The sequence below is a fragment of the Rhinoderma darwinii genome, chromosome 1 (assembly GCF_050947455.1).
Source record: "Rhinoderma darwinii isolate aRhiDar2 chromosome 1, aRhiDar2.hap1, whole genome shotgun sequence".
NCBI classification, from domain to species: domain Eukaryota; kingdom Metazoa; phylum Chordata; class Amphibia; order Anura; family Rhinodermatidae; genus Rhinoderma; species Rhinoderma darwinii.
This window is the reverse complement of record NC_134687.1, coordinates 356,026,612-356,039,097: the sequence shown is the minus strand read 5'-3', so window position 1 is coordinate 356,039,097 and position 12,486 is coordinate 356,026,612.

Here is a 12,486-nt window from a genome sequence, read left to right as displayed (position 1 = left end):
TATTGAGATCGGTAGTCACTGTCCCGGGTGCAGAAACAGTTACTGCCGATCGCTTAACTCTTTCAGCACCCTGGACAGTGACTATTTACTGACGTCTCCTAGCAACGCTCCCGTCATTACGGGAGCCCCATTGACTTCCTCAGTCTGGCTGTAGACCTAGAAATACATAGGTCCAGCCAGAATGAAGAAATGTCATGGTAGTAAAACCAATACGCTCCGCAGCACACATAAGATCTGCGGACTTCATTGCGGAATTTTGACTCTCCATTGAAGTCAATGGAGAAATTCCGCCATGAGTCCGCCACTGCTCCGCAACAGACAGAGCATGCTGCGGACACCAAATTCCGCTCCGCAGCCTATGCTCCGCAGCGGAATTTTACGCCTCGTCTAAACGAACACTGCTAAATTAAAGTGTAAGTCAATGGACAAACGGCACCGCTGCGGATTAACGCTGCGGAGTGTCCGCAGCGGAATTTAAGTGAAATTCCGCCACGTGTGAACCCAGCCTAAGGGCTTGTCCACATATAACAGAAGTGCTGCGTATTTTCCGACCGGAATTGCAGATGGAAAAAACGCTGTGAAATACAGTAGCAGCAAGTTGGTGTGGTTTAACAAATGTCATCCACACGCTACCTGAAAAATTCAGTCCAATTCAGTTTCCGCATTGCCATTATTAATAAATCTGCCCCAATCTGCATAATCTGCCAGTTTCAAAGTCAATATTTGGGAGTTTATCACACCTCAAGAAGTTACTTTATACAAGAACATTTTGTTATATAGTGAACCCTGTGTGTGAAAACCAATAACACACCTTCTATGGCAAACAATAATAAAATAAAGAGAGTTCTGTGACCTGTATAAACATTTTCATAATGATTCTTTGTTTAATATTACTATTGCTTCAGGCCAGAAAATAATGGCCAGGTGTGTTTTTGTTGTTTTCAAGCTTATTTTAATGTGAAAAATGTGCACTATTTAGTGAAATAATTTACATTTTTACAATTTTTTTTTTTTTGTTTTTTTTACTGCATTTTGCATATTTTCATGCATGGGTCTCTATTGTAATTGCAGCATGTTCTACTGTATGCTTTACATTTTTGTGGCATTTTTCCAGCAGGTAAAAAAACACATTAAAAACATTTTACATGCATTAACACACATTTAAAGGGGTTGCCGAACCACAATATCTTATCACCAATCCACAGGATAGGTTATAAGTGTTTGATTGATAGGGGTCCCAATTCCCTTAATAAACAGAGCGGCAGATCACACATGTGCCATGCTGCTCCATTCATTCTCTATGGGACTGTGAGAGAGAGCCAAGCGCTGTACTCGGCTATCTTCTCAGTCCCATAGAGAATGAATGGGGCGGCAAGGGGCGCATGCGTGACCTGCCGCTCCGTTGATATGGGGATTCAGGACGCCTGTTCTCTTGATCTGTAGGGGTCCCAGAGGTGGAAACCCCAGCGATAGGTTATGATAAGTGATAAGTTGTTGTGGTGGGACAACCCCTTTAATTTCCCATATAAACAGTTCTAATAATAATTCTTAGGAGGTCATGAACGACTCCTGCTTTGGAGGACTCAGTGCGACTATGTGTTACATGGGCACCATGTGATACCATATTCCATTGGCTACTGCCGCAAAAATCTGCTGCCGCCTGCAACTTACCCAAGCAATCAACAGGTTGGGATTTAGAGAAGGAGTTGTCCAGATTGGACAACCCCATTAATGTGGAAAACGACAATTTACAAACTATGTACTCTCTAACACATATAAACATAGGGGGAGATTTACAAAGCAAAATGCAACAAAATTGTGTCTCAAATTGCACCAAAATACTGGCATACATGGCATGGCTCAAATTAATTGTGTAATAGACATTTTTTCGCTTGACAGTTTTGAAAAGTGTCAAAAAAGGGGTGTGGCTAAGAGGAGTTGTAAGGCTGGGTTCACACGACCACATTAACGTCCGTAATGGACGGACGTATTTCGGCCGGAAGTCCCGGACCGAACTCAGTGCAGGGAGCCTGGCTCCTAATATCATAGTTATGTACGATGCTAGGAGTCCCTGCCTCGCTGCAGGACAACTGTCCTGTACTGTAATCATGTTTTCAGTACGGGACAGTAGTTCCACGGAGAGGCAGGGACTCCTAGCATCGTACATAACTATGATGCTAGGAGCCAGGCTCCCTGCACTGAGTTCGGTCCGGGACTTCCGGCCGAAATACGTCCGTCCATTACGGACGTTAATGTGGTCGTGTGAACCCAGCCTAAAATGTACCAGATTTATTAACGCCATTCTCCATTGTTTTGACGTAAAATATTGATGTAAAGTACACCAGCCAAGAGGTGGACTAAGAAAAAGAAAAGTGTGTAACATTCAGACTAGCAAGATACGCCAAATATATTGTATAGCTGCTCCACTGTGATGAATTTGGTTCATTTTCAGCTTGTCTGGTCTAGTGTAATGCTGTCTAACCTTAAGACAGTATTAATAAATCTTTCCCATAGACTTAACTACATTAAAAATAGTACCAGTATTGCTCTTGTGTAAACAAGTGTGTAGATGCGCCAAATTTATTGTATATCATGCTACATTGTGATTAATTTGGAGCAGTTTCTGCCTGTCTGGTCTAGTTTATTTTCGTCTAACTTTAAGACAGGAGTAATAAATCTTCCCTATAGTTTGAACTGTGTTAAAAATGGTACCAGTATTGCACCCGTGTAAACAAGTGTGCAGATGCGCCAAATACATCGTTTACATGCTCCATTGTGGTTAATTTGAAGCCGTTTCTGCCTGTCTTTTATATAAAGATGTCAGTGTGATTGGTGCAACTTTGTGATTATATTTTATTAGCATTATTTTTACTTTTTGAGATACAACTGCTTTGTATACTTTATACAGAGCAGCTGTATCTAGCGCTGATACCTGAATCCGTCAGCTCAGCGGCACTGACGGGCTCAGTTATGAACTTAGATGTGATCGACAACAGCTTGATTCTGCATATGAGAGACAGGCAGGATCCGCGGACACTGACCCCTGCCGCTGACCTGACAGATACAGGTTTCAGTGCTAGATCCAGCTGCTCTGTATACAGGATAAAAAAATTTTTTTATAAAAAATATTTTTTCATAAAATGGCATTACAAAGTTGCACCAAACAGACTGATAGACATTTATTTTAAAAAAATAAAAATTCAAAGGTGTACATAGCCTTTAACAATGGTACCAGTATTGCTTCTGTGTGAACAAGTGTGTACACTTCAAAGATTATTTTTACAACAGAAATACAGTAGTTGACATACTAGGAAATCTTATTTATCCTTTGATTAAAATACTATAATAAACGAAAATATTTTACATAATTGACAATAAAATAATCAAAATATTTACATTTTCCAGCTATAGATTACAGGTAATGAGCATTGCAAAGAGAAAAAGATGCATATAAATAAATATAATGCATTAAATATTAAATATGTATATATGTAAATATTAGTAAATATATTTTGTCTTTGTAGATAAGACGTTAGTCACAAAAGTTATTTCAGTTCACTATGTGTAAATAAAAGTGGCATGGCAATCCATATAAATGCAAGTGTCTATTGGATACATATTATTTTCCCTGGTATTAAAGCAACTAACATAGGCTTGTAAAAGGAGAACACGGATCGCCTTGTATACTGCATGACTGATACTGCAATCGATCTGAAGCGCTTTGTCTATTCACTGGAATCTATACTAGCTGAGAACGAATACAGACACATGTGGAACCAATAGGATGCAAGATTTAGGGTTTCGAATCACTGTACCAGCCAATGTCAGAAAGTTCTCACTTAGCAGATGGAACAATTAATAAAACAGTCAAGTGGTATGATTGCATCAAGGTGCCTTAAAGTGCTAACAATCCCCTTTTGTCTTTGTGCTGTGGTGCGCAGATGGATTCTCCCGTCAGAATAAGAACACCATTGTGCCCCTGTTTACTACTGCACAGTGTCACAGTGTTTAGAAACTGCCAGGTGTCCAATGCCATTTACATTAAACTCAAATACAAAGCTGATTTTTTTTTTCACAGTATAATTTATTCTGTTTCAAGTATAGACGTTGGTAAAGTAAATTCAGCTGTGAAAGCTGTCAATTATCGAAACTTTTAATATTCTGTTTTGTCACTGTAGATCTCAAGAGCTTAATTTACAACAAGGGCTGAGTATGTCACCATTAATGAATTATTACAGTCTTTGATGTGAAGCCACATGCCTAGCAATTCACATGCAACCCATATTTTCTGCAGTATCATGTAAAGTAATGCAATGCATTGATGACAAGGGAAAATACAGTAGAGACAACAAAGCAGAAGGAAAGAAAGAACGACCATATCCTACCAATGCAAGCGTCATAGCAAACCACAGATGAATGACTTTCTACAATGAGACACTTGTTACACATCTACATCAACTGCCTAGAAGTTTCTTTATAAAATACTTGTTATACATTGGAACTAATGCAATTTTAAGTACAGTAAAAAATAGTGTGGTACCATGCTAGCCAGAAACAATATGCAATGTTAAATACTTCTGTGTCAAAAAAGACAAAAGTATAGTAGGTATGATACCTTTATTGGCTAACCATAAAAGTTCTATATGCGGCTTTCAGAGCGCAGAGGCCCCTTCTTCAGGCAGTTTACAAATGAATGTCTTAGAAAAAAGCACAACATTTAGATGTTACACAAAGACAATTAGTACATGAGGTGATACATCATTAAGATAAGCCGGGGCCATAAAACTGGGGTTATAGGGGTGATGACTTAGGAGTTAAGGCATCTGGAGTCAGTCTGATGTGGGACATGACGTGTGTCCATGTAGTGGCTCATAAATCCAGGTGTTAGATTGAGGCCTTGTGTCAATGACTGGAATTTTATCATCAGCTCGAATTCCCAAATTTTTCTTTCTCTGTTGTTTACAAAATGACCCTTCAGTATTAGGACCTTTAAGGTCCTAATACTGTCCCGTAAGGTTTCCGTTTTTTTCAGCAGAATCAATAGCGTATTCGACTACGCTATTGTTTCTGCTAAAAACACTGAAACCTTATGGAACGGAGACAAACGGAAAACCATTAGCAACGGAAGTGTTACCATTGAAATAAATGGTAATGCAAGCAGAAATCTATGGTTTTCATTCGGTTTCCGTTCATGGGTTCCCTTGACGGAAATGTCTGACGGAATGCATGATTGGAAGCTCGATGTGAACGAAGCCTTATATGTGATCGGTAACAGCTCGATCCTGCGCGTTACATGCATTAGGGGGGCCACTGGGTTGGGGCCCACTCAGGTATGTTTCTCCCCCCTGTGCTAAACCCCTAGCTACGCCTCTGTTTGGAATTCACACTCTTCTTAATCTTTACATACAGACACACAAATAGTAATGTAGTCAGAGCCGCCATAAAGTTTTTAAATTGTAAAAGTAAACTTGAATTCCTGGAGGAAGCAGTAATAAAAATTATGCGAGCGTACAACCATAAATATATTTTCATCCAAACTTAAAGGGGTTTATACACAATTAACATGTATGACATAAATGAAGGATCACTGGGGGTAGGGGAGTGATCGATGGGTCCCCAATTAATCCAGAGTATGAACAATGACCGTGCATGCTAGGCCAACTCCTGGCCAAGACTAGGAGAACAGTGACCCTGTTCTCAGTGCTCCCAGCATCTGGAACCCACCAATCAGATATTTATGGCATATTTAATAGATATTAATTGTGAGAAAACCTCTTTAATGAGGTTCTTAAAAGGGTAAAGTAGATTTTGAATTTATGTCCTCGGCTAATTGTAAAATCTGCTTTAAGCTGAAGACCTGAATAATCTCAGGCAAACTGGTTGCTAGGGATGTGCTTTCTGACAACCACATTGAAAAGACTATTTGCATTATTGTTGTTAGGCAATGTATCCCTAGCAACAAGACTGTAAGATAAAAAACCTAGTAGGCACTGTGCTGTCAGCAAAAAACAAAGGGAAAATATAAGTATAAAAATATAAGCCTCTTAATTGTTCTCTTGTAAGAAGTATTTTAATATTCTGTTTGGCCATTTGGTCTCCAGCAAAGAAGTTGAATGAAAACCAGTAAAGCAAATGCTTAGCTCCACAGAAGGTTACACAAAGCCAGGCTCCTACGCCTGCCCTTGGGGATCCACAGGCCCCTCACCACACTGAAACAGAGCGGCTGGAAGCAGTCATGTCGCTGGGTCTTAGCTGCTGAGCAGGGATTTGCAATGCAGAACAAAGCAGCCATAATAAACAGAGGCAGAAGTAATCTGCCACAGCTATAGCAATTCACAGGTCAGAGGAACATGCCACACGCAAAGCACACAGACAGATTTACGCGCGTTTTTACGCACGTAAAATCTGTCACGCTCGTGTGAATGTAGCCTGATTCTGGTGTTTCATTTTTATTTTTTACATCGTTCACCATGCAAGTTAAATAATGTTATATTTTAATAGTTTAGACTTTTACGGATGTGGTAATAGCAATTTTGTTTATTTTTATTCTTTTTGCACAATGTTTAGAGGATAAATGGGAATTTTTTTTATTTTTTTTAAATCTTTTAATAATGTTTTATACGCTACTGAAAACGTTATTTAACTTTTTTTTATTACACTATTTATTAGTCCTCCTAAGGGATTTGAATGATCGCTGGTTCAATACACCGCAATAATAATGTATTGGAGTGTATTGTCATTTTTACAGGCTTCTGTTAAGCACAGCCAGAGGCTTAGATGCCGTGGTCTCTATCGACCAAGGCATTTAAGTGGTTAAATGGTCAGGAACAACGCAATCTCTGTTCCTAACCGTTAGTGCAGGGTGTCAGCTGTAATACATACACAGCTGACACCTGCAACATATGGAGTGGGCTCAGCACGTGAGCCAGCTCCATACATCACCCCCTGCACCAGGATGTGCAGTTACGTCCAGGTGTGTAAAGGGGTTAATAAAGGTCCAGGTGGACATAACATCTTCAGGTTAAGTATCTCCAGCATTCAGTAAGGGCATGGCCCCACGTGGCGTATTTCTTCCGCAACTGTCTGCATCAATGCCGCACAGAATCTGAGTTGCAGATTCTGTTGCGGATCTGCCCAAAATGTGCAGTAAATTGATGCGGACTGGCCGTTGCGTATTGAGGTGAAAGTACTTCCCTTCTCTCTATCAGTGCAGGATAGAGAGAAGGGCCAGCACTTTCCCTAGTGAAAGTAAAAGAATTTCATACTTACCGGCCGTTGTCTTGGTGACGCGTCCCTCTTTCGGCATCCAGCCCGACCTCCCTGGATGACGCGGCAGTCCATGTGACCGCTGCAGCCTGTGATTGGCTGCAGCCGTCACTTAGACTGAAACATCATCCTGGGAAGCTGGACTGGAGGAAGAAGCAGGGAGTTCTCGGTAAGTATGAACTTCTATTTTTTTTTACAGGTTGCTGTATATTGTGATCGGTAGTCACTGTCCAGGGTGCTGAAACAGTTACTGCCGATCGCTTAACTCTTTCAGCACCCTGGACAGTGACTATTTACTGACGTCGCCTAGCAACGCTCCCATAATTACGGGTGCACACACGTAGTCACCCGTAATTATGGGTGCACACACGTAGTCACCCGTAATTACGGGAGCCCCATTGACTTCCTCAGTCTGGCTGTAGACCTAGAAATACATAGGTCCAGCCAGAATTAAGAAATGTCATGTTAAAAAAACAATACGCTCCGCAGCACACATAACATGTACATGACATCTGCGGACTTCATTGCGGAATTTAGAATCTCCATTGAAGTCAATGGAGAACTTCCGCAATGAGTCCGCAACCAGTCCGCCACACGTCCGCAACAACCATTGTATGCTGCGGACACCAAATTCCGCACCGCAGCCTATGCTCCGCAGCGGAATTTTCTGCATCGTCTGAACGAACACTACTAAAAAGCAGTGGAAGGCAATGGAGAAACGGGTCCGCTGCGGATTAACGCAGCGGAGTGTCCGCAGCGGAATTCCAGAGCAATTCCGCCACGTGGGGCCTTGCCCTTAGACTTAAAGGCTATGTAAACCTATGAGCACTTTTAAAAAATAAAAAATAAAACGATGTATCCTATAATTTTAAACAACTTTGTAATTGTTTTTTTATTTAAAAAAAATGTTTTGCTTTTTGAGATACAGCTTCTATGTTTTCTGGAAACATAAAAACTGTATCTTATGCTCAAACCTACAGTCTACAGGACTGACGGCTCCACTGACAGCGGGTTCTGCATGTCTGCATGACACGCAGGATCCAGCGTTTATCGATTACATCTAACTTCAAAACTAAGATGGGACAGATAACAGGTGGATCCGGCGTATCAGAGAAACGCAGGACCCGCTGTCACCGAAGCCGTCAGTCCTGCAGACCTGACGGATTTAGGTTTAAGCGCAAGATAAAGCTTCTATTTATCCCGGATACATAGAAGCTGTATCTCCAAAAGTAATACATTTTTTAATTAAAAAAAACAATTACAAGTTGTTTAAAATAATATGATACATTGTTTTTATTTTATTTTTTTTTTTTTAAAAAGTGCTTAAAGGTATACATAGCCTTTAACTTTACTATATTTTTTTTTAATGTCTGGAAAAGTTACATTCTTTGTGAGTGTCGTCGATTAGTTTATAATGGATACATATCCTTTAGATTATAACCATAAATATAAACAGTGTGCCATTTATTTACATTATATTACGTGCCAAGGATATAGCATTGGGACCTTGACTTCACTATTGCTGTCCCTTTATATCCAAATAACTTCTGTCTTGAAAGATTTAGGTCATAGGAATATACTTAGTGTATGTATATATGTGTATGTATGTATGTATGTATGTGTGTGTCCTGTTTTGAACACACTCTGATAAATTTGTCCTCCTGTTTTGTGGTCACTGAGGTTGTCCAGGTCGTAGTCCATCACATGCACTCTTGTTTTCAGCGTATTTTTGGGGGTACACTTCATACCATAAAGAGAAACCTGCTAGAGGCAACCAATTTTCCACAGGCTATGCCCTGCATTTCCAAGGTGACCATGGTATAACGCTTTTTGATTGATGACTTCTTCTAATTTTTTGGGAATGTGCTGATCAAACTTTTGTGTCTCTTATTTATTGCATATATGTGGGGATAGTGCCTGCCTCCATTTCTTGATCTTGCACTCTTCCCATTCTGCCCTGGGTGATTTTAATTAGTTTAATGCTAGTTCCTACCATCCCAAAGTATATATTGGCTTAGTCCCAGTTCTGGGTGCATGTGCAGCATAGGTTCCCACCTCATAGAGGTTGTCTTGTCGTGGCAGGTGGGCTCACACAATTTGATCAAAATGTGCGCAAAGAACTTCCCTATTGTAAGTAGATATAGCAGTAATGCACTAGTGTTCGCAAAGTGCCGTCGCCATTTTCTTGTGTGCTATATATATATATATATATATATATATATATACATATGTATATATACATATATATATATATATATATATATATATATATATATAAAAATATAACTAAATATAAATATATAGCTATATATATATATATATATATATATATATATATATAGCACATATATATATATATATATATATATATATATATATATATATAAATAAATAAATAAAATAAGCAAATCTCTAATACAAGGGCTGCCAAAGGTTACCATTAACTTATTACTTAGTAATGCTGCAGTATTCAGGCCAGGCTTTATATTACTAGTTTGCTAGTTAATATTCTTTCTGTATATTAATATCTTACTTTGAATAACGCTTTCTATAATTTACATGTTCATAGCCCATGTTGCTAGTAGCCAAACATGTTCTTTGACCCTAATAAGATTTAATGGCTGCCTATAATTTAAAAAGTTATTTCAAACTATTTCTGTTGTATCTGATTTCATCTAAAGCCAAGGCAGCGCACACACACATATAAACAAAAGGGAAATTACTTCTGAAAGAAAACTTTTGTTCTAAATTGTTTAGCTTAGACCGCCAGTGTTTTCCCTCTCATTGTAAAATGTGGCACCTTTGTACGGTATGTTCTCTCAGTAAGCCAAACAGAAACTTGTCATCGTGGCTTTGAACGCATAAGGCCTATCCTTTCTCATATTTCAGCTAAACAGTTCCCATTTGAGCTGAACAGCATATCACATGTCATAAATCACTCCCTGATAGATATTTGGCAGGAGTTTAGCATCCCTATGCAAGATACAGTATTCACAATTAAGGTGGAGGCAGAAGATGTTTTAAGATTTAAGAAAAACATGTGCAATTCTTTATACTTAAAATAAACCTGAAAAATATTTAATGTGGTTCAGTTTTATTTTGACAACATATAAGAAAAAAGTATTTGCACCAAATAGTTTATATTTTAAACCAGGACACAAAATATGTAATAAAAGATGTCAAAAGAAGGGGAAAGAAATATTTTGTAAATAGGTAATTACAAGCAAGATTAATTTGGTGTCTTGTTTGTTGTTTGGCCTGTTAGTGACCGCCAATATGCTTTTTCACGGCGTCCACTAACGGGCTTTATTCGGATGCATAAGCTTTTCATGGCGCTGCATCAGAATATATTTGCGGCGCCGTGCAGAGGGATAGCTCCCTGCTCTCAGCTACCGGAGGTGGCTGAGAGCCAGGAGCACTGTCTGGGGACCGTTGTTTGCGGTCCTCAAACCGACGATCGCCAGTTTTCAACGAATACCGGCAATCGCCGTTACAATGTATGCAGCAGTGTAAATTAGGTTTTTTTAATCTCCTTTCACCATGAATGTTTGGTGAGAGGAGATAAAAAAATGACTTGTTAGGCCCCCACTGCCAGTGATCGTGCCCCCCCCCCTTCTCCCCACAATGGCCGCGGGAAAAAAAAGAGAATGGTGCACGCATGCGCTGTGAGTGTAAGGCAGATATTCTGCCTGTAAATAGAAACTGATCAGGGACCGTTATAATTGGTCCCTGATCTTATGGTCACTGTGATATACCTATCACAGTGACCATAGTCCCATATTTTCTAAATACAGCACAGGATATGTGCTGTTTCCCTCCCTCCTCTCACTGTAGTTGATCTGTGGGAAAAGAGATATTATACAAATCTTGTGCTGTTTTACTGTGAACACCACACCAGATATTCACTCTCCTATATTACCAGTAATCACCCCCAGATTACCCGTAATCATCCCTTTTTTTCTTATTACGCTATTCTAATTCTAATCTTTTTTATTTTTTTTATAAGACAAACAAAAAAACGAATACAAAAAAAAGTTATTAGTGTAGCGAACATGAAGCCTAAGAATCACAGAAGCCTCAGAATGTTCAGGCGTACGCCTTGTTGTGCTCTAGCAGTTCCGGCAGTGATACGGACACTGTGTCAGAAGCAGAACTTAGCTCTGTAAGCGACACAGGTTCTGCTTCTGCCACTGGACCCCCCAGCCTTATGGTGGTGGATGCAGCTGTCACCATTTAAGTGTCAAGAGCAGGGCCTAGTAACGCAGTCCCTCCCGTAATGTGGGATCCTGCAATTGCTTTTCCCCCTAAAAATTTTGCCATTTATAGCGACTCCAGGCATCAACGCAGATGCCTCAAATTTACTCCCTATAATTTTTTTCATTTGTTCATAGGCGATCAGGTCCTAATTATGTGCACTTGGAAAATAAAGCAGAAATCACAGAGATTGATGCAACAAACTACATATGATCATTTTAAAATAGGCTGATCAAGTGAAAGCGGTCAAAAACAGGAAAGGTAGGGCAGGTAAATGACCACTGAGCCGGCATGGCTTTCAAACCAATAAGGAAAGGCCATTACCACAATAAGTAACCAGCAACAAAAACGCTAAAATACCAGGGAGTATATATGCCTGCTGGGCAACCAGGAAGGTGTAGCTTGCTCACAAGGTCAACAGAAGTGGACTTTATCCTCATGAATGAACAGAAAGTACATGCTCATGTCTTAAAGTAGACTTATGGGAGTAGTCAGTATGTAATTTTACTATTTAGCATTATATAATATTTAGATAACATCATTAATACTCATACAATATATGCTTGAATAGAGTGTTTAGTTATTGTTATTGAATTTAACGTAGTAATGTAATATTATGGCTTATGTTCTAAATTGCGATGACACTTAACCGCTGTTTTTTATGATGCTTAACTTTCAGTGTACAGTGTACAGATTATAAACTTCATCTATTACAATTGTAAAAAGTAGATTTGCATATTTATGTATGTTCAAGTTGATTCATTTCTTCCTGAAATAAAACTCATGCTTAATAAACAGCATTTTTATTACCATTTCATTAAATAAAATCTTTTGAAATTTTCTTCTACAAAACTTTTTACGTGTCAATAGTAATATAATGTCATATATATTTCCATATAAGCTCTATCTTATAGCGAGGTGGCTTTTTCTTTGCAGGACAATGTTTTAGGACATCTTATCTTAGGA